General features: G+C 42.9%; 1 pseudogene; it reads left to right on the top strand.

The window, feature by feature from the left end:
* Positions 1 to 931: 931 nt before the first annotated feature.
* Positions 932 to 2,363, top strand: LOC131744739 (recombining binding protein suppressor of hairless-like; annotated as a pseudogene).
* Positions 2,364 to 24,134: the final 21,771 nt, after the last annotated feature.

Genomic DNA, 24,134 nt, shown 5'->3' with positions numbered 1-24,134 from the left:
AGATCTCTGCACCAACCTGCCAGAATCTTAAAAGTTTATATAGAGGCCTTAACTGGGTTCAGTCATGTATTCAATCCAGATGGTCTTAACAACATCTTACTGTCTCAAGGCTGTGTCCTGGAGGCAGCTTCTAGTGGGGAGGGGGCAAGCGGACTGCATATCCCAAAGACAGGGGAGGGGGCAAGAGCCTCCAATTGCCCAAGTCCAGCTCATGGGTCAACCAGTGGTCACATCCTCGAAATGACCTTCTCCAACTTAGCCCCTCCTTTTAACAAGGAGGACTTCTTCCGTGTAGTGGAGAATGGTGATTAGAGGGCCAAAATATGGGTACAAGGTGTACTCATTACTGCAGAGTCACTGCTCCCGGACTCTCTCATACCCAGAACTGGCAGGGGATGAGTGTGTGATTGTGTTTATACACGTATTTTTTTTAGTTTTTGGCCATGCTGCACAGCATGCAGGATCTTAGTTCCCCAACCAGGGGTCGAACCTGTGCCCCCCGCAGTGGAAGCAAGGAGTCTTAACCACTGGGCCACCAGGGAAGTCCCAATACACATTTTTTTTTTCTATATTTCTTCATACAGTTGACCCTTGAACTTGGGTTTGGACTGCATGGGTCCACTTACACGTGGATTTTTTTTCTATAGTAAATAGTACAGGAGGGTTGGAGTTTTGGCAAGAGTTTGTGGAAGATGGTGCCTGTTGTGACAGGTTCCTGGCTCACAGCTCCTAAAACCCATGGAATTTCCTGAGTGATAAAGGTGTATTTTGTTATGTTAATGAATCATTGAAATTATGAAACTATCCTTCAAATGGAACCATTATTATCTCAGAAGGAAAGGAGAATGATACAGATACACTGGCTGAGGTCTTTTGAGGGGTATCGAAGTGTTACAGCCTGTGGCTTACCTTAACATGTTCTTGAAGTACCATGGCGTGGATTAAAAGAAAATTTGATGAGCGGCCTCCATCTAAACGACTTACTAGGGAAGCTATGTGAAATTATTTAAAAGAGCGAGGGGATCAAACAGTACTTATTCTTCATGCAAAAGCTGAATAGAAGTCATATGGAAATGAAAAAAGGTTTTTTTGCCCTCCTTACGTGTATCTTATGGGCAGTGGATGGAAGAAAAAAAAAGAACAAATGGAACGTGATGGTTGTTCTGAACAAGAGTCTCAACCATGTGCATTTATTGGAATAGGAAATAGTGACCAAGAAATGCAGCAGCTGAACTTGGAAGGAAAGAACTATTGCACGGCCAAAACATTGTATATATCTGATTCAGACAAGAGGAAGCACTTCATGCTGCCTGTAAAGATGTTCTGTGGCAATAGTGATGACTTCGGTGTGTTCCTCAGCAAGTGGATAAAAGTCATCTCCAAACCTTCCAAAAAGAAGCAGTCATTGAAAAATGCTGACTTATGCATCGCCTCGGGAACAAAGGTGGCTCTGTTTAATCGACTTCAATCCCAGACAGTACCAGATACTTGCATGTAGAAGGAGGTCATTTCCATGCCAGTTTTCAGCCTTGGGGAGCATTTTACTTTCATCTCTTAGATGCTGATGAATCAGAAGGAGAAGAATTCACAGACCGTGATGGATACATCCATCAGTTACTGGCATGGCACTCCCAAGATTGATAATTAGGAAAGTTGATAAGCAGCCCGCATTACTGGATGCAGATGATCCTGTGTCACAGCTCCATAAATGTGCATTTTACCTTAAGGATACAGAAAGAATGTACTTGTGCCCTTCTCAAGAAAGAGTAATTCAGTTTCAGGCCACTCCATGCCCAAAAGAACCAAATAAAGAGATGATAAATGATGGCGCTTCCTGGACAATCAATAGTACGGATAAGGCAGAGTATACATTTTACGAGGTGATGGGCCCTGTCCTTGCCCCAGTCATACCCATGCCTGTTGTAGACAGTCTTCCGTTGAATGGCGCTGGGGACGTAGCAATGCTTGAACTTACAGGACAGAATTTCACTCCAAATTTACGAGTGTGGTTTGGGGATGGAGAAGCTGAAACTATGTACAGACGTGGAAAGAGAATGCTCTGTGTTGTCCCAGACATTTCTGCATTCTGAGAAGGTTGGAGAGGGGTCCGGCAGTCAGTCCGGGTTCTAGTGACTTTGGTCCGTAATGATGAAATCATTTATTCCACCAACATCCCAGAACCGGGGCCCTACACCCCAGAAGTGGCGCCACAGCCACATTGCAGTGCGGCGGGAGCAATCTTCCGAGCTAACTCCAGCCAAGTGCCCCCTAACGAGTCAAACACAAACAGCGAGGGGAATGACACAAATGTCAGCACAAATTCGACCAATGTCACATCATCTACAGCGACAGTTGTGTCCTAACTACCGTCTTTTTGCTAGGACGTACACTGACTTGAGTGTGGCAAAATGTTGACCAAAAAAAAAGAAAGAAAAAAATGAACAATCTTTTGTGGTGTCTTGGGAAAACTTTTCATACCCAGTGATACTATTCAAAAAGCCCATTACCTGCAAGTGCTGATTTGAAGTGCAGAAGACACAGTAAAACAAACAAACAAACAAACATCAAAATCTACAAACTTGTGGAAATTGATTTTTTTCAGCTGTTATTTGTGTTTGGTTGGTTTGTGTTTGGTTTTGTTTAAATGGGCAAGAAATAGAGATGTGGCTGGAGTAAAGGTAATCAAACTAGGAGCTGAAAATCTAACATAGTTTTTATGGACCAAGGAACTTGTATAAGCTTTAGTAAAAGGTACATTTTCACCAGACCTTTTTTATATCACAGTATGTATAATACACCTTTGTTACCAAATAGGTTGTTCTCCGCCCCACCCCCTTTGAGCGTTCGCTCTTAAGTACCTTCAGGTGCGAAGCCTGACCGTGCTTGTTTAATCGAATCACTATATTCCTCCAGGCGTTTTTGGTCAAAGGCTGGAACTGTTCTTTTTATTTTATTATTTTCTTCAAAAGCTGGAGTCTTATGACTTTGCACGAGTGGAAGGTGTTTTGATTTCAGCAAGTCAAATCTTGTAAAGGCCTGCATATTTCTTTTAAGATTATTTGAAGTCTGTGCAAAAGCTTTAAAACAAATGCCTCTGCCTTGCCTGCAATACATGCAACGTACATTGACTTAGTCTCTATTCTCAGACACTGTTGATAGTTATTTCTGTGTGTTCCTTTTAAAAAAAAAATGTATTTATAGTTGTAATCCAAGAGGTTCTAACATTTACCTGGAATTAAATGTGGCCATTTAGTCATTAATGAAAAAAAATAGTAAATAATAGAGTAATACACGATGCACAGTTGGTTGAACCCACAGATGGGGAACTTCCAATATGGCGGGCCCTTGGATATGGAGAGCCAGCTCTAAGTTACACTCAGATTTTTGACTGAGTGGAGGGTCAGCGCTCCTAACCCCCCAGTTGTTCAAGGGTCAACTGTACATGTTGAAAAGCATAAATTGACACCAGTACCTCCAACGTTAATCCCAAACCACAGGTGCATTCTGTTTACTCCCTCCCCAGAAAAGAGCTCCTATGCCGAAAAGAGTTACCAGCAGGTCTAAGACCACTGTCTGTAGAAAGGCCCGTTTCGAGGTCACGAAGGACGTCTGGGAACTTGGATTTCGGTAGGGTTCCCTCACCATTTCCTGCTAATGGAGATGCACTGTGCCTTGACTGTTTGTACAAATTATGTGGCTTATGCTGAACACCTGCTTTCCTTCTAGGCGCCGGGAATTTGAGTTCATGCTCAGCCGTGTGGCTACGTGACCAGCCTGCAGTGGGAACCTTGGGCAATGTGTGTCTGATGGGCTTTTCTGGTAGACACACTTGACACGTGTTGTCACAGTTGTTGCTAGGGGATTAACTGTGTCAGACTGGTTTTCTCCAGACTCCACCCCAAGGAACAAAACTTGAGATAAACCAGAGAAACAAAGAGGGCTTGGGAGGCAAATGCTGAGCTTCCTTTTTTTTTTTTTTTTTTTTTTTTTTTTTTTTTTTTTTGCGGTACGCAGGCCTCTCACTGCTGTGGCCTCTCCCGTTGCGGAGCACAGGCTCCGGACGCGCAGGCTCAGCGGCCATGGCTCACGGGTCCAGCCGCTCCGCGGCACGTGGGATCTTCCCGGACCGGGGCACGAACCCGCGTCCCCTGCATCGGCAGGCGGACTCTCAACCACTGCGCCACCAGGGAAGCCCTGAGCTTCCTCGATAGCTTCACAGTTGCCACAGCGCCTCTCCCTTCAACCCCCAGCTGTAATGTTAACCTTGTAAGCGCTGAATTTATTGCTCAGGGCTTTGAGGGGGAAAGAGGGCAACTTTTAAAAGCATGGGTTTGTATTTTGTGGCTATTACACCTAGATGCGGGATCATCTCAGTAAGGGAAAGCTGCAAAGAAAAAGTGTCAGGGGCCACAGCGCCCTGGATTTCTGCTGCCAGTGGGCTGGTTGAAACTTAATCTCTGAGTTTGAAGAACAGAGATGTGTCTTGCCTATAGGAACCTCTGGGGAAAAAAGGAGACAACATGAAAAGGGAGGCAGTCTCCAGATGGAGATACACTTTCGGAGATTTCAAAAGCCGTTTTCAGTTGCTACCCGGCTCTTGGGAAATCAGATGTCTGCCCCTGAGAGGCTGAGCTTCTCCAGCCTGGTGTGCATGTTTTCGAGAGGGTCAGTTTGCACTCTAAAAATGATGAAGAGGAAGGGGTTCGGGAAAGCCTTACTTGAACTTAGAACACAGCTGTCTGACCCTACTGAGTCTCGGCTTTGCTGCTGCCAAAGAAAAGCAGCTGGCTTTTTTGGGAATCCTGAAGTCACAGATGCTATCTGCCTGGACCTGCCTCTGAGCTGAAACCTGAGACTGTCTACCTAAGTGTTTCAGCCCCAGCACATGCTGTGCTTAATTGAAATGGGATGGAATTTCTTCACTCAAAAAACTGGCTCAGACTATGCAACAGTGGCAGACTTAGGACACCCCTCTAGGGGGACCCTAAACTGTGACAAAACAGCATGGATGCTGCCACTTCTGGGCATAGATCCAAAGGAAATGAAAACGGGTTGCTGAAGGGACACGTGTACTTCCATGTTCATTGCAGCATTATTCACAATAGCCAAGATATGGAAACAACCTAAGTGTCTGTCGGTGAATGAATGGATAAAGATGACGTGGTGTTATGTATACAATGCAATATAATTCAGTCATGAGAAAAAAGGAAATTCTTCCATTTGGGACAAAATGGATGGACTTGGGGGGCATTATGCTAAGCGAGATAAGTCAGACAGAGAAAGACCAACACTGTGTGTTGTCATGTATATGTGGAATCTAACAAATAAAACAAAGTAGTGAATATAACAAAAAAGAAACAGGCTCACAGATACAGAGAACAAACTAGTGGTTACCAGTGGGGAGAGAGGGAAGGGGGAGAGGCCGAGTAGGGGTAGGGCATTAAGAAGTTCAAACGATTATGTATACAATAAACATACCACAAGGATATATTGTACAGCATAGGGAATATAGCCAATATTTTATAATAACTATAGATGGAGCATAATCTATAAAAATTTTGAATCACTATGTTGTACACTTGAAACTAATATAATATTGTAAATCAACTATACCACAATAAAAAATTTTTAAATTAAATTTTAAAAAGGAAAATGGAAAAAAGAATTGATTAGACAGGTCATTAAAAAGTTCAGATACGTTTAAATAAGACCCTGACTCCCCACCTTAAAAAAAATTAAAAATAAAAAGACCTCAAAATTATAAAAACAGAGTAAAATGGTGGTTACCAGTGGCTGGGGGTGGAGGATATAGGAGAGATATTGTTTAAGGGTACATATAACTAGTAGATAAATAGGTCCTGGAGACCTAATACGTGATATAGTTATTATAGACAACAAAACTGTATTATAAACATGAATTGTTCCCACCACTAGAAGAAATAATTATGTGACGTGATAGAGGTATTAACTAACACCACAGGGCAATCGTTTTGCAATATAAGTGTATCAAATCAATCTGTTGTACACCTTAAATCTACACAGTGTTGTAAGTCAAATATATCTTATTTTTTTAAAAAAAAAGTGAAAATAAATATCATGGGAGCTGCTGGACCCACTGGGTCACATGGCAACAGCCACAGGAAAGGCTTATTGCCAGATGAGACCGTCTGAAACTAAGGTGCTTATCCACACTCTGACAGCATTCATCACTGTTGAGCCCTGCCTGTCAAATCAAAACACATCTGAACCTCAATAAGGACAGACTTCATTCAAAAGGACTACCAAACGTAAAATAGGTAGCTAGTGGGAAGCGGCCGCATAGCACAGGGAGAGCAGCTCGGTGCTTTGTGACCACCTAGAGGGGTGGGAGGGAGGGAGACGCAAAAGGGAAGAGGTACGTGAACATATGTATACGTATAGCTGATTCACTTTGTTATAAAGCAGAAACTAACACAAAAACGTAAAGCAATTATACTCCAATAAAGATGTTTTTTAAAAAAAGGACTTGTAGGGAGAACCCTCCGATTTCAGAAATCTGCAATGTCTCAAATTTAAACAGAAAAGGGCTTTTCTAAGGCGGGGTAAGCAAGGCTGGCAGGAACACTGTGAGGGAGGAGCCAGTGGCCAAATCAGGGCTTCAGCGAGAAATGCTTATCGTCTTCAAAGACATCCCACGGATGTCCTCAAGATGCTTGAGAACAGTAGACACGGTAAGAAAGCCAGAAAATAAAACGGCGGTTCTCCAAATCCTCTGACCGGGGAACCTCAACTCCCACGCAGGCCGCAGCTCCCCTGTCCACTCGTGGGTTCATTCACTCCTCCATTCATTGCGGATTCCACCCTTTTATCTGAAGGACTGGCGATACGAAGCTGAGTAAGGATGGATCGCCTCTCAGGCAACGCAGGAGGTTAATTAATCAAATATCCCTGGATGGGAGTTGCCCGGCGGCCCAGTGGTTCAGAATCCACGCTTCCACTGCAGGCGGCGGGGGTCGGATCCCTGGCCGGGGAACTGGGATCCCGCATGCCTCGGGGCACGGCCAAAAAAGTAATAATGATAATAAATTTAAAAATAAATAAATAAAATAAAATATCCCTGGAGGGTGATGGAGGGCTTCCTGAAGGCAACAGCTGAGTAGGTTTTTAAGGGCACATGAAAGTTTTCCAGGAAAATGAAGGGAAAGAGTGTCTTCCAGGTGGAAACAATGGCCCACCTAAAGGGGTGGGAGGACTTGAGGCCTCAGGAAAGGCCAAGTCTGGAAAGTCGGGTCTAGAAAAGGGACCCTGCTGGATGTCACGGACGAAACCGAGCCAGGTGAACCAAACCCTTATTTGGTCCAGGGAGGTTTTCCCTCTAAACCCCCCAGAATTGTCAGATCTCCGTGCAACTCCGCCGTTACTGGGAGGAAGGCTTCTCCCAGGAAGGGGAGACGCTCACGAGAATAGGGAAAGTGTCTCAAATGCTTACAGTGTGCGTGGCCCGGTGCTGTGTTTCATGTGTATCCACAGCGTCTTGCCTCCCGATGACCCTGCGAGGAGGTTGCGGTCTTCCTTTTACACAGATGAGGCACAGAGAGGTAACGAGTCCGTGTGAAACCCTCAACGATGTGGCTCCAGAAACCGCACTCCTCCCTGCGTTATACTATCCCGCAAGCAGATCCTATGTCAGCAGGAGCTTTCTCGCTCTTCCGTGGGTCTGTCCTTCACTCCCTGGGGATGGCTGAGCGGTGCCCCCCCAACAAAGACACCCACGCCCTGTTCCCCAGAACCTATGCATATGTTCCCTTATATGGCAAGGGGGACTTTGCAGGTGTAATCAATGTCTTGAGATGGGGAGAGGATCTTGGATGATCCAGGTGGACCCAATGTAATCACAAGAGGCTTATAAGAGGAAGGCAGCCTGTCAGAGAACATTCCATGCGGCAGGCTTTGAGGGTGGTGGGAGGGGTCGCTAAGCCGCCTCTGGAAGCTGGAAGAGGCAAGGAACGGATCCTTCCCTGGAGCCCCCAGAAAGGATCAGCGCTGACCACACCTTGATTTCGGCCGTACTCGCTTTGGATCTCTGACCTCCAGAACTGTAAGAGAATACATTCGTGTTGTTTGAAGCTAAGTTCGTGCTAATTTTCCACGGCAGCCATAGGAAATGAATCCACTCCTCTACCGTCCTTTTCGGACTCCACGAGAATTCCCCCCTTCTTGTATTTGTCTTTAGAGCAGCACGGAGACAGGGTGAAGAGCACAGGCTTCTGAGTCAGAGCTGGATTCAGGCCCAGCCCCTGCCTATTGTCAACTCTGTGACCCGGGTGCCTTATTCTCATTGAACCTCAGCCTTCCTATCTATTAAATGGGAGCAAAAGTCATCCTCATCCTCATTAGTTATTGAGAATTTATCTAACGTGCCAGGCACTGAGCCTCACATAGATAAGCTCACAAAATCTCCACAACAGGGCTTCCCTGGTGGCTCAGTGGTTGAGAGTCCGCCTGCCGATGCAGGGGACACGGGTTCGTGCCCCGGTCCGGGAAGATCCCACGTGCCGCGGAGCGGCTGGGCCCGTGAGCCACGGCCGCTGAGCCTGCGCGTCCGGAGCCTGTGCTCCGCAACGGGAGAGGCCACAGCAGTGAGAGGCCCGCCTAGCACAACAACAACAACAAAAAATCTCCACAACAACTGTGTGGGTTGGGTTTTGTCATCACTACTCGAGTACCGTGAAATGCAACAGAGACTCACAATGTTTTTGTTCTAACGCGACAAATTAAGATATGTCAGAGGTCCATTAGTCCATGAACATAGGAGAGGGATGTGTCATTGAGCCTCTTCTGGCTTCAGGAAGAAAATTCACCAGCAATGATTCTTTTTTTTTTTTTTTTTCTTTGCACCGAGCAGGGGTGGAACCCAGGCCCTCGGCAGGGAAAGCTCAGTCCTAACCACTGGACCACCAGGGAATTCCCACAATGATTCCTTTTTATAAAACAGATATGAACATTAAAGAAATTACTAAGCAACAAATAAGTAAAGCTGCCAGCCAGAATTTCAGACTTTTCAAAGATTACAGTCTGATGTTAGAGTGTCTGACAAGCACATTGGCAAAGACGGCTTTACCATGCAGAATAGCATCTGCTTCGATGAAGCTACCAGGAAAGGGGGTCCCCCGAGTAGAGTTAGAACGGCTTTGCACCTGCCCACACGTTAATCCTCACAGCTATCCTGAGAGGTAGGCTCTTTTGGAACCCCTCCACTTGCAGATGACGAATTAACCAGTAACTTGACCAGTGAGTAGCACGGCCACTATTTGAACTCGGGCATTTTGGGGATTTTTTTGGTGTTTTGTTTTGTTTTTGTTTCTTGTGTGTTTTTTTGAAGATGTGGACCATTTTTAAAGTCTTTATTGAATTTGTTACAATATTGCTTCTGTTTCATGTTTTGGTTTTTTGGCCACGAGGCATGTGGGATATTAGCTCCCTGACCAGGGATCGAACCCACACCCATTGCATAGGAAGGTGAAGTTTTAACCACTGGACAGCCAGGGAAGTCCCCTGAACGCGGGCACTTTGGCCCCAGCCCCCAAATATATTCTATTGCCTCCCCTGCCCCACATTTCCTGGGGTGGAACGGCTGGCCTGGGCGCTCTGAGGACCAGCTGTTGGCAGTGATGGCGCTCGTCCTAGGTAAACTAGAGGCAGCAGGGCCCCAGCCCACACTCTGATTACCAGGGGCTGTGTCTGCTCCGTGGAAGGGGAGCCTTCCTGTAATTTGCACAAAGATGCCAAGCAGGCCAGGGGATTCCTGCCTTTTTTTCATGACTTCATTTCCTTTCTTCAGCTCTGTCTTCCCGTGACTCTGCCCTTCCCCAGAGAAAGGAGAAAACAACCCAGTTCCAGGTGAGTTGCGTTTTCGTATCTTGTTTTGCAGTGAGTGACCACATTCTGATTTCTTGGAGGGTGAAAGACGATACCAAATATTTAGTATTTGTGACGTACCAGGCATTTGCCTTTTATGATGCTATTTCATTTGTTCGTTTTGTTTGTTCTCATTTTTGGTTCCCAAATAATAGTGTAGAAGTGAATTTAAGAATTTCTACATTTACTACTTGCCTTACAAACCAGTTGTTTTCTGACTTGAATTTTTATTTATTTATTTGTTATTGAAGTATAGTTGATATACAATATTGTATTTCAGGTGTACAGCAAAATGACTCAGTTATACATATGTATATATCTATATTCTTTTTTCAATTCTTTTTCGTTATAGTTTATTGCAAGGTATTGAATATAGTTCCCTGTGCTATACGGTAAATCCTTGTTGTTTAGCTATTTTATGTATGGTAGAGTGCATCTGTTAATCGCATACTCCCAATTTATCCCTCTCCCAAACCAGTTGTTTTCAATGCTCTTCTTAAAATAGGCATTCATACCTATATTTGCAATAATAGAAAATGATTTTGAGTAGTGCTTTCTTTACTTACTTTTTATAACTGCTTGATTGAGATACAATTCACATGCTGTCTAATCCACTTAAAGTGTAAAATTCAAGTTTTTAATATAAGCGCCGATATGTGCAACTATCACCACAGTTAATCTTAGGACATTTTCATCACCTCAAATTAACACTATACCTTTTAGCTACTACACCCCCTCCACCACTTGTAAAATGGCATCATATAGTATGTAGTCTTTTTTATGACTGACCTCTATGATTCGGTGTAATGCTTTCAAGGTTTATCCACGTGTGGCATGTATCACTACTCCGTCCCTTTTTATGACTGAATAATATTCCATTTATGGATGTAGAACATTTTGCTTAATTCATTGGTTTGGATTGTTTCCACCTTCTGGCTGCTATGTATAATGCTACTGTAAACCTCTGTATACAAGTTTTTGCATGCATGTGTTTTCGTTTGTCTTGGACATGTCTCTTGGGTAGAAGTAGAGTTGCTGTGTCATCTATTAACTATGTTTATTTTATTTATTTTTGGATTTAGCAAAATGTATTTATGTGGTTTGCAATCACTTTTATATATAGTTAAGTTATTGCCTGTTGTCTCAGTGTAGGAATGGTTTCCAGGAGCTCTCCCTCTGCAAACTGTTAATGAATGTTGACAATGCAGAGTTTTTAAGAACAAGAGATCTTCAGATGCCTTGTAATCAATCTTGCACCTCATACATGAAATAAAGTTGGTTGGGGACTTCCTGAATTTGACAATGATCCTAAAAGTTTATATGACATTACTAAAACAAGTTGTGAAGCTGAAATAAACTTTTCATAAACTAGCAATAGGAAAAAAAGATTGCATAACTAGATTACAGAAAAGAAAAAGTACTTTTTCTTTCTCTATATAGAAAATAATAAAACCATTGTCATATGAAAAGGTGATCAAAGATAACCAAAGTTTTAGAAAATGAGAATATGGAAATATGGAGAGATTCATTCCTTTAGCTATTTCATCCACAGATGTTTGTTATTTGCCTACTCTATTTTCCAGAATGCTGCTAGGGGCTGAGAATAGAACAGTGAATAGACATAAATAGTCCCTGACATTGTAGTAACTATGTTTAAGTGTTTGAGAAGCTGCCAGACTCTTTTCCAAAGTGGCTGCACCATTTTCCAGTCCTGCCAGCCATGTTTCCAATTTCTCCACATCTTTGCCAACACTGGTTACTACTTGATTTTTTTTTTTTTCATTCTAGCTATCCTAGTGGGTGTGAAGTGGTATTTGTGGTTTTGATCTGCCTTTTCCTAACAACTAATTTGCTCATTTAAAAATTCAGTTATTTGACTTTGTATTATTGAGTTGTAAGAGTACCTCATATATTCTAGATACTAGTCCCTTATCAGATACATGATTTGCAAATATTTTCTCCCATCCTGTATGTTGTCTTTCCATTTTCTTCATAATGTCTTTTGCACAAAAAATGTTTAATTTTGATGAAATCCAAGGTATCCTTTTTCGTTGTTGCTCATGTTCTAAGAATCCATTCCCAAATCCGAGGTCATGCATATTCACCTGTTTTCTTTGGAAATATTTCTAGCTTTAACTCTCACATGTAGGTCTTAGGTCAATTTTGAGCTAATTTTGTATAAAATCGGAAGTAAGTGTCTAGTTTCATTCCTTTACACGTGGCTATCCAGTTGTCCAGCACTCTTCGTTGAAAAGATTTTTCTTTCCCCATTGAATGATTGTGGCACCCTTGTTTGAAAACCAGTTGACCACAGACATAAGGTTTTATCTCTGGACTCTGAATTCCATCCCATTGATCTATCCTTATGCCAGTACCACATTATCTTGACTGCTGTTGTTTTGAACTTTTGATCAGAAAGTGAGTCTTCTAACCTTCAAACATCTTATGCTGATGCATGTCAAAGTAAGTTGAAGATATTTCTTCCCAAGTATTTCAGTATCCGTATCATTAACAAGAGTTCAATATTTGTGGATGGATATTTTTTCTTTTGAGGTAAAACTTACATCAAAATGCACATCTTTTTTAAAGATATTGGGGGTAGGAGTTTATTAATTAATTAACTTATTTTTGCTGTGTTGGGTCTTCGTTTCTGTGCGAGGGCTTTCTCTAGCTGCGGCAAGCGGGGGCCTCTCACTATCGCAGCCTTTCGTTGCTGAGCACAGGCTCCAGACGTGCAGGCTCAGTAGTTGTGGCTCACGGGCCTAGATGCTCTGCTGCACATTGGATCCTCCCAGACTAGAGCTCGAACCCGTGTCTCCTGCATTAGCAGGCAGATTCTCAACCACTGCGCCACCAGGGAAGCCCCCCAAATGCACATATATTAAGTGAACTATTCAGTGAGTTCCAAAATCTGAATATGTGTGCAATTAATTGGAGCCCCTAGCAGGATACAGAATTATCCCAGGGAGTTTGTAATGCCCTTTTCCAGGCTCTTCCCTCATGCTCCTCTCCTTCATAACCAGACTAGCCACTGTTGTGATGTATTATTCATCATAAAATAGATTTGCCTATTCTGTTTTTTTGCTGTTGTAGTTAGATGTGATGTCTCTGATTTCGTTATTTTCTATGTCTCTTGGGTCTCCCTTTTTCATTTCACTACAGTTTGCAAACAGTAAAGTTGAAAAATCTGTTGGATTGACCCTTTTATCATTATAAAATGTCATGCTCTGTACCTTGTAACAGTTTTTGTCAAAGCCGGTGTTTTTTTAAAATTTTAATTAATTAATTTGGCTGCATTGGGTCTGCTGTGCGTGGGCTTTCTCTAGTTGTGGTGAGCAGGGGCTACTCTTCGTTGAGGTGTGCAGGCTTCTCATTGTGGTGGCTTCTCTTATTGCAGAGCACAGGCTCTAGGTGCGTGGGCTTCAGTAGTTGTGGCACACGGGCTCAATAGTTGTGGCTCATGGGCTCTAGAGCGCAGGCTCAGTAGTTGTGGTGCGCGGGTTTAGTTGTTCTGTGGCATGTGGGATCTTCCTGCACCAGGGCTCAAACCCGTGTCTGCTGCATTGGCAGGCGAATTCTTTTTTTTTTTTTTTTTTTCGGTACGCGGGCCTCTCACTGTTGTGGCCTCTCCCGTTGCGGAGCACAGGCTCCGGACGTGCAGGCTCAGCGGCCATGGCTCACGGGCCTAGCCGCTTCGCCGCATGTGGGATCTTCCCGGACCGGGGCACGAACCTGTGTCCCTTGAATCGGCAGGCGGACTCTCAACCACTGCACCACCAGGGAAGCCCAAAAGCTTGTTCTTTTTTTGTGCTAGGCGGGCCTCTCACTGTTGTGGCCTCTCCCGTTGCAGAGCACAGGCTCCGGACGCGCAGGCTCAGCGGCCATGGCTCACGGGCCCAGCCGCTCCGCCGCATGTGGGATCTTCCCGGACTGGGGCACGAACCCGTGTCCCCTGCATCGGCAGGCGGATTCTCAACCACTGCGCCACCAGGGAAGCCCGGCAGGCGAATTCTTAACCACTGCACCACCAGGGAAGTCCCCCAACTCTATTTTAATTTTCCTTTCACAGGCTGAAGGTGAAAGGATGGGAAAAGACATCATGCAAACAGTAACTGAGAGCTGGAGTGTTCATTACTAATATCAGAAAACAGCGACTTTGGGACTTCCCTGGTGGTGCAGTGGTTAAGAATCTGCCTGCCAATTCAGGGGACACGGGTTTGAGCCCTGGTCCAGAAAGATCCCACATGCCACAGAGCAACTAAGCCCATGCGCCACAACTACCGAGCCCACGTGCCACAACGACTGAAGCCTCTGAGCCTAGAGCCCATGCTCCACAACAAGAGAAGCCACTGCAATGAGAAGCCCATGCACCGCAACAAAGAGTAGCTCCCTCTCGCCCCAACTAGAGAAAGCCTGAGTACAGCAACGAAGACCCAACGCAGCCAGAAAAAAAAAAAAAAATGGAGTTGGTATTGCTAAGAGCACTCGCTAAAATAGAGCAAGGAGGCCATTGAGGAAGTGACATAAGTTATAAGCACGTCTTAGCCTGGTTGGAATCTGACCTTTTGATCTGATGCAGCTATCTAGAACTTCTGCCAGAAATTCATGCCTGTCGACTTACCAACGCTTACACTAAAAAAAAAAACCCTCATGATTCTTAAGAACAAATATTTTCGTGCTCACTTTATTTATTTATTTATTTTGCGGTGTGCGGGCCTCTCACTGCTGTGGCTTCTCCCGTTGCGGAGCACAGGCTCCGGACGCGCAGGCTCAGCGGCCACGGCTCACGGGCCCAGCCGCTCCGCGGCACGTGGGATCTTCCCGGACCGGGGCTCGAACCCGCGTCCCCTGCATCGGCAGGCGGACTCTCAACCACTGCGCCACCAGGGAAGCCTCGGGCTCACTTTAGAATCCACTGCAGTTCTCACCCAGCAACGTTTTTTTTCTCCATTTTTTTTGAACTGAAGTATAGTTGATTTACAAAGTTGCGTTAGTTTCTGCTGTACAACAAAGTGAATCAGCTATACATATATATATACATTCTCATTCTTTTCCATTGTGGTTTATCATAGGATATTGAAAATAGTTCTCTGTGCTATACAGTAGGACCTTGTTTATCCATCCCATATATAATCGTTTGCATCTGCTAATCCCAAACTCCCAATCTTTCCTTCCCTTAACCCATGTCTCCCTTGGCAACCACTAGTCTGTTCTCTATGTCTGTGAGTCTGTTTCTGCTTTGTAGATTAGTTCATTTGTGTCATATTTTAGATTCCACCTAGAAGTGATATCATAGGATATTTGTCTTTCTCTTTCTGACTTACTTCACTTAGTATGATTATCTCTACTTGCATCCATATTGCTGCAAGTCACCCAGCAACTTTTAACAACCTTTGTAGCTTTTTGTCTTTATAAGCCCATGACTCTTTCTCTTCCTTGGAGCACTCTTTCATGGTTGCCTGAATCTGTGTCTCCCGCATTGCAGTTCTTAAAGGTGCCAAATGAACTCTTTACTTACTTGCAGATTCCTACATTATTTTTTGGTTGACAGGAGCACCTAAGGGTATATCTCACTCCTCAGCTTTTCCTTTTAAGCTTTGTGATTGGTCCATTATCTGCCCCAGCTGAACTGTCTCGGACCACCATGATGTGAAAACATTGCAATGCGGTGGGCCTTCCAGGGAATCAACCAATTGACCCAATAATAATTCTTTGGGAAGGAGGCTTTGAAAGAGCCCTAGGTCTACTCTGCTTCCTCCAGTGATGGAAATGCAGCCTCTCAGCTTCCAAGGCTACTGCTGAGCTGGGGAATGGGAGATGGGCCTAAGCTAAGTTAAAACCACAGACCTTGCTCTTCTTACTGAGATTCGGCTGTTTTTTATTGACTAAATACACCTGGGTTGCTGCAAGCCTTTGGTTAATTTCCAGAGTTCTGGGAAAAAAGTCAATTCTGTATCTGCTAATGTTTTCATTACTTTTACGTAGAGTGAACTTTCAGAGGTCCTTAACTCTACCATGTTTGCTGAATGTTTCTGTATAAGTATTTTCATGGATTTATGTTTTCATTTGTCCTAAGTCAACACCCAGGAGGCTAATCACTGGGCCACGGCAGAGATAGTATATTAAAGTTTTTTAAAAACGGCCAGACCTTTTCTTCCCAAAGTTGTACCACTTACAATACAAACATTTGAGGTTTCCAGATGATTCATATCTTTATAATGTCACGTGAACTGAATCATACAATTGAAATGTCATAATTGAATTATACTTTCAAGTATGACTTACTACATTTAACATCAATGAGATTCATCAATATTTCATTAATAGTCATTCCTCTTAAAATTCTATTCCATAGTATGGTATGGATTGATCTCAATTTGCTTATTTACCAGCTGATGGAGTTTCAGTTGGCACTTATGAATGAAGCTGCTATAAACATTGCATACAGATTTTGGGATGTGTGTTTTCATTTCTTTTGGGTAACTACCTAGGAGTGAGATTGCTGGGTTTTAGGGTACTTTTTAGTCAACTTGATAATAAACTGTCCTCCCTCCCTCCCCTCCCTCTCTCCCTCCCTCCTTCCCTCCCTTCCTCCGTTCCAATTTGATCCATTCTAATAGCTGTGTACTAGTATACTACTGTGGTTTTAATTTGCATTTCCTTATTGACTGATGCTGTCAAGCACATTCATATTCTTATTGGCCATTCCTGTGTCTTTTGAAAATGTTCAAATGTTTTTTCCATTAAAAAAAATTGCATTATTTGTCTTCATTGAATTGCAAGAGTTCCTTGTATATTCTGGGTACAAGTCCTTCATCAGATTTATGTCTTATAAATACTTTCTCTCATTATGCATCTTAACTTTTAAACTTTGAAATAGTATTTTAATGAAATAGAATTTATCAAGCTTATTGAGTGTCTTTTGATTTCATCCTTTCTGGGTCCAATACAAGAAATCTGCCTAACCCATGTTCATAAAGGTTTTCTTCTATGTTATAAGCTTTATAGCTCCCGTTTTACATGTAGGTCTATGATACATTCTGAGTAAATTTGTAAATATGGTACAAAGGATCAAGGCTCATATATTTTAACATAAGGTTGTTCAATTATTCCAGTAACATTTGTTGAAAAACAAGTTTCTCCATTGAATTACCTTGGTACTTTTGTCAAAAATTAACTGAAAGTATATATGTGATACCAGTTATGGATTTTCTACTCTGTTTCATTGAGCTATATGTCTATTTCCATCCTAATATCAACCTGTCTTGATTGCCATAGCTTTAGAGTAAGTCCTGAAATTAAGCAGTGTGTCTTCTAATTTTCTTTTTAAAAATTGTTAGATGTTCTAAATCCTATGATTTTTCCATATAAACTTTTATTTATTTAAAAAATTTTATTTTTATTTAGTTTTGGCTGCGTTGGGTCTTCGTTGCTGCACGGGGGCTTTTCTCTAGTTGCGGCAAGCGGGGGCTACTCTTTGTTGCGGTGCGCGGGCTTCTCATTGCGGTGGCTTCTCTTGTTGTGGAGCATGGGCTCTAGGCGCGTGGACTTCAGTAGTTGTGGCACGTGGGCTCGGTCATTGTGGCTCGCAGGCTCAGTAGTTGTGGCGCATGGGCTCAGTTGCTCTGTAGCATGTGGGATCTTCCTGGACCAGGGCTTGAACCTGTGTCCCCTGCATTGGCAGGTGGATTCTTATCCACTGTGCCACCATGGAAGCCCTATTTATTTATTTAGTAAATGATGTGGTCTTTTCTATAAATGGGCCACCCAACATTACCCTCTACGTAGCTTGGGCTTGTGTGTTTATGAATCAACCATCAATGGCCTTTTTTTTTTGGGGGGGGGCGCACCCCGCGGCATGTGAGATCTTAGTTCCCTGAACAGGGATGGAACCAGTGCCCCCTGCAGTAGAAGGGCAGAGTCTTAACCACTGGACCACCAGGGAAGTCCCAATTTTTCCATGTAAATTCTCGAATCCACTTGTCAATAGCTACAGGAAAGCCTGAGGAGATTTTGCAGGTGACTGTGTCACAGCTATAGATCAATCTAGGGAGAATTGACATTTTAACAATCTGTCTTATCCAAGAAGAATGACATCTCTCCATTTACGTAGGTCTGGTCTCCTTCAAGTTCTGTTGGTGTATTACATAGAATACAAATCATAGTCTTCTGTCATATTCCACCTACAGGAGGGGGTGACCCCCCCCCCTGTCCTCCATCGCCTGCCAGATCCCTTGGCTGCCTTGGGATAAACTGAGTGAACAGCAGTGAGAGAGGGTGGACTACGTGAGGGCGCTGCCACCACCCATGTGATGGAGCTCAGGGGAACGCTGCTGCTTTCCATCCCTTAGCCAGGAAGTTCCTGACGAAGGATGGGACCCAAGCATCAACACACTTGGCCAAACTTCAGGCAGTCTTCTCAGTGCTGGATGCCCTGGCCAACAAATGGAACCATCTTTACATTTATCAAACTGCTGGACCACTGCCTAAAAATTGTTTGCTCTAGGGTAAAGGACTCTGAGAATCTCTTGCCTTACAGATGCCCAGGACATAAATCGAATCACACGTGTCTCTACATACGCTAAAGCCACGATACAAGGCCTTGCCAGCGCATTCCTTATCTTCAGAATTATAGAACTTACTGATAGTAACCAAGACACATATTTTACTTTCCAAAATACACATTGCTAGCTCTTGGAAAAGGCATTCAATGGAACTCACGTCCCTGCTGGGTCACAGATAGCCCACTTAATTAAAAGACAGATGGGCTTCCCTGGTGGCGCAGGGGTTGAGAGTCCGCCTGCCGATGCAGGGGACGCGGGTTCGGGCCCCGGTCCGGGAAGATCCCACAGGCCGCGGAGCGGCTGGGCCTGTGAGCCGTGGCCGCTGAGCCTGTGCGTCCGGAGCCTGTGCTCCGCAATGGGAGGGGCCACAACAGTGAGAGGCCCACATACCGAAAAAAAAAAAGACAGAAAGTTCACCTCAAACAACTCCTTTTCAAATTCCAGCTCAGCAAATGGATTCATAAATGGGTCTCTGTCTTGTCCCAGACCTTACTTTTGATCTTAATTCAGAGCTCCTTGGCTGATTCACACCAACATTAAAAACCTTTCTCAGCACCCTTTCCCATGTTTAAAGTGGGTTATGGGGACTTCCCTGGCGGTCCAGTGGTTAAGACTCCATGCTTCCACTGCAGGGGGCATGGGTTCAATCTGTGGTCTGGGAACTAAGATCCTACACGCTGTGTGGTGTGGCAAAAAAAAAAAAAAAAAGTGGCTTATGTCTGACCTCCATGTATAAAAGACTCATTATATATGAGGCCTTTTAATAATATCACCCCCATCTTTATAAATGTTTTACCTTGCCCCCCCCCCTACCCAATAAGGGCTGGAAACCAGATTGAGGGTGCATACTCTCCTGGGACCCATTTGAGCCTAAAATTCCACCACCCGAAACTTTGCTAAATGTTCTGGTTATAAGGGGTTGATAATTTGTGTTCTCCCTCTGATCCTCTTCAGGAAATTAAATTAGTATTCCAGGGCCATCCCCACAGACAGAGTGGGCTACCGAAAAAGGGAGATAGAAAACTCCACTTAGTACATTAAAAAAAAAAAAAAATCACGTTTGGACATAATTTATTCGACACTGTATTAATTTACTGTGGCTGTCATTAACAAAATACCATGAACCGGGTGGCTTAAACAACAGATTTATCTTATCCCAGTTCCGGGTGCTACAAGTCCAAGATCAAGGTATCGGCAGGTCTGTCTTCTTCAGGGACATCTCCCTCTGTCTTGCAGATGGCCCCTTCTTGCTCTGTCCTCACATGGCCTTTTCTTTGTGTGATGCATACCTGGTGTCTCCGTGTGTGTCTAAATTTCCTCCCCTGGTAAGGATACCAGTCATATTGTATTCAGACCCCCTCCCCCACCAAAGACCTCATTTTAACATAATCACCTCTTTAAGGACCTTCTCTCCAAAGAGGGTCACATTCTGAGGTGCTGGATGTTAGGACTTCAACATGTGAATTTGTTGGGAAGGGGGTGAGCTCAATTCCACCCGTAACAACACCGTATCAGACGATGATGAAGCCAGACAAACCTTCCTTGATAGTTACATGTGCTGAGGAAACTCAACATCACACGACAAAGCCTCTCAAGTGCAGCTGCGCACCCTACGGTTGACTGTTGGTCTGGTTACTGTGGGTTTGGGTGCTTTCATTGGTTTGCAGTCAAGAGACTCAAACCCTCCAAGGAAGCCATTGTTTCAACCACACATGACAAATGCTGAGGCCTGCGTGCCATCAAGTTTTGGTGATACAGGCCCTATGATCCAAAGACCTTGCCAGCTTGCCTACACCAACAAATCCTTTGCCCTTGAGGTCAAGGGACCACAGTAACTGGTCAGATTAGAGGACCTGCCTACAGGCTAATGCTGGATATTTCAACTGGCAAATGACCTGACACCCTATTAACACATTTTTGACCAGAGATATATTACGGCCACAGGCGTTAATTTCTTCAAAAATCCCCCGGTCAATAATGTGTTAACGACATACACTCAGATCAGGCCATATGGTTTAAAACCTATTTGCAACAGAAATAGGTTGCACACAAACCTTCTCCTCAGTTACACACAAACATCATGAATATTTATATATACTTTACCAAACTATCAGTTCATATCCTCCAAGAGCACAACTGCCATACCTACCACCTTGACCCAAGAAACACACCAAGATGTTAATTGTCTATATTTTTTCAATGGCAATTTTCTCCTGATCTGTTGGCCTTGCTGTACTTGAACTTTCCTATTAACGCACTGTATTTTAAAACATGATCACGTCATCTGTAAGTAGTTTTCCTTCTTTCCCATTTGTACACCTATTAGTTTTTGCACTAACTTGGACCTTCAGTCCAATATTGAATAGAAGTAGTAAGACTGGACATCATAAAAGCATTCATTCTTTCAATATTAAATATGATGCTAGCTGTAGCGTTCTTATAGATATCGTTTATCAGTTTGAGGACGTTTGCCTTTCTATTCGCAGTTTATTGAGTGTTAATCATGAATGGTTGTTCAGTTTTGTCAAATACTTTTCGTATAGCTATTGAAATGGCCATATGGTCATTTTTTTTTAGTCTCATTAACATGGTGAATTACTTTAAAGAGAGAAATGGTTACTAAATTTCTTTTTAATTAATTAATTTTAGTTTTGGCTGTGTTGGTCTTTATTGCTGTGCTATAAAGGCTTCCCTAGTTGCAGCGAGCCAACACTATTCTTCCTTGCGGTGCATGGGCTTTTCACTGCAGTGGCTTCTCTTGTTTCAGAGCACGGGCTCTAGGTGCATGGGCTTCAGTAGTTGGAGCACCTGGGCTCAGTAGTTGTGGCTCACGAGCCCTAGAGCATGGGCTCAGTAGTTGTGGCACACGGGCTTAGTTGCTCCACAGCATGTGGGATCTTCCTGGACCAGGGATTGAACCCGTGTCCCCTGCCTTGGTAGACACATTCTTAACCATGGTGCCACCAGGGAAGTCCCTGTATGATCTTTTTAATGTGTTGTTGGATTCAGTTTGCTAGTATTTTGTTGAAGATTTTTGTATCTATGTTCATCAGTGATATTGGTCTGTAATTTTCTTTTTTGTGATATATTTGTCTGTTTTTTGTATCAGGGTGTTGGTGGCCTCATAGAATGAGTTTGGGAGTGTTCCTCCCTCTGCACTTTTTTGCAAAAGTTTAAGATAGGTGTTAACTCTTCTCTAAATGTTTGATAGAATTCACCTGTGAAGCCATCTGGTCCTGGACTTTTGTTTGTTGGAAGATTTTTAATTACAGTTTCAATTTCATTGGTCTGTTTATATTTTCTAATTCTTCCTGGTTCAGTCTTGGAAAGTTGTACCTTTCCAAGAATTTGTCCATTTCTTCCAGGTTGTCCATTGTATTGGCAAAGAGTTGCTTGTATTAGTCTCTTATGATCCTTTGTATTTCTGCGGTGTCAGTTGTAATTTCTCCTTTGTCATTTCTAATTTTATTGATTTGAGTCTTCTCCTTTTCTTTTTCTTATGAGTCTGGCTAAAGGTTTGTCAATTTTGTTTATCTTTTCAAAGAACCAACCTTTAGATTTATTGATCTTTGCTATTGTTTTCTTCTTTTCTATTTCATTTATTTCTGCTCTGATCTTTATGATTTCTTTCCTTCTACTAACTTTGGGTTTTCTTTGTTCTTTTTCTAGTTGTTTTAGGTGAAGGTTAGATTGAGATTTTTCTTGTTTCTTAGAGTGAGATTGAATTGTGGTAAACTTCCCTCTTAGAACTGCTTTTGCTGTGTCCCATGGGTTTTGGATCATCATGTTTTCATTGTCATTTGTTCCTAGGTATTTTTAAAAAATTTCTTCTCTGATTTCCTCAGTGATCTCTTGGTTATTTAGCAGAGCACTGTTTAGCCTCCATGTGTTTGTGTTTTTTACAGTTTTTTGCCTGTGATTGATTTCTAATCTCATAGTGTTGTGGTTGGAAAAGATGTTGGATATGATTTCAATTTTCTTAAATTTTCCAAGGCTTGATTTGTGACCCAAGATGTGATCTATCCTGGAGGATGTTCCATGTGCACTTGAAAATAAAATGTATTCTTCTACTTTCAGGTGGAGTGTTCTATAAATATCAATTAAGTCTATCTGATCTATTGTATCATTTAAAGCTTGTGTTTCCTTATTTATTTTCTGTCTGGATGATCTGTCCATTGGTGTAAGTGGGGTGTTAAAGTCCCCCACTATTACTGTGTTACTGTCAATTTCCCCTTTTATGGCTGTTAGCATTTGCCTTATGTATTGAGGTGCTCCTATGTTGGGTGCATAAATATTTATAATTTTTATGTTTTCTTCTTGGATTGATCCCTTGATCATTATGTAGTGTCCTTCCTTATCTCTTGTAACAGTCTTTATTTTAAAGTCTATTTTATCTGATACAAGTATTGCTACTCCAGTTTTCTTGTGACTTCCATTTGCATGGAATATCTTTTTCCATCCCTTCACTTACAGTCTGTATGTGTCCCTAGGTCTGAAGTGGGTTTCTTGTAGACAGCATATATACAGGTCTTGTTTTTGTATCCATTCAGCCATACTGTGTCTTTTGGGTGAAGCATTTAATCCATGTACATTCAAGATGATTATTGATAATGTATGTTCCTGTTACCATTTTCTTAATTGATTTGGGTTTGTTTTGTGGGTCTTTTTCTTCTCTTGTGTTTCCCACCTAGAGAAGTTCCTTTAGCATTTTTTGTAAAGCTGGTTTTGTGGTGCTGAATTCTCTTAGCTTTTGCTTGTCTGTAAAGCTTTTGATTTTTTTGTCAAATCTGAATGAGATCCTTGCTGGGTAGAGAAATCTTGGTTGTAGGTTTTTCCCTTTCATCACTTTAAATATATCCTGCCACTCCCTTCTGGCCTGCAGAGTTTCTGCTGAAAAATCAGCTGATAACCGTGTGGGGATTCCCTTGTGTGTTATTTGTTGATATTTCCCTTGCTGCTTTGAATATTTTTTTCTTTGAATTTAATTTTTGTTAGTTTGATTGATATGTGTCTTGGTGTGTTTCTCCTAGCGGGGTACAATAGGCCTGTTACTTCTGCCAACTGTGGGAATGGTGAGTTCATGTACCCAGAGGGCTTAGGTTTAAAAGGCAATGGACCTGTTATGGTGTATAATCTTGGAAGTCCCCTTGGAGGATTCTGTCCCATGATAATTGTTATATGTATCGTCTCTGATAATTTGGGGGCTGTAAGTGTAACTGAGGCTCTTGGGAATTTACGTCTTTCAGCAACGCCCAGTAAAAATCAAGTCCAAAAGGGGAAGTTGAAAGCTGGTGTATAGGGGTCAATGGAAAGAGTAGATTTAGTACTATCTTAAAGTGTACATTAGTATTAGAAGGAAGTGAGGTTATTGGCGTTAGATCTGTGCCATCCTAGCTAGGCAGTCCCTGGAATACTAGGGAACCGTGTTGCAAGGGAGGGTGATAAGTGCAACCAGAAATGAAATGGCCCAGAAAATAACAAGGAAAGTGAAAAAGTTGTAAATCAGTTTCTCAAGATCCAGGAAGTGAGGAGGAGACATCACTTTGTTGTTTTTTGAAAAGGAAGCGAAGACCTTCCAGAGTTTCGCAGCTATACGTTGAGTCCGGCAATTTTTCTACCTCCTGGGGGTTTCGTTCTTCAGGGGTAGGAGCTGCTTTCAGTCTGGATATGTGA

The sequence above is a fragment of the Kogia breviceps genome, chromosome 18 (assembly GCF_026419965.1).
Source record: "Kogia breviceps isolate mKogBre1 chromosome 18, mKogBre1 haplotype 1, whole genome shotgun sequence".
NCBI lineage: Eukaryota > Metazoa > Chordata > Mammalia > Artiodactyla > Physeteridae > Kogia > Kogia breviceps.
The sequence above is the reverse complement of the archived record's forward strand: the minus strand, read 5'-3'. Positions and strand labels throughout refer to the sequence as shown.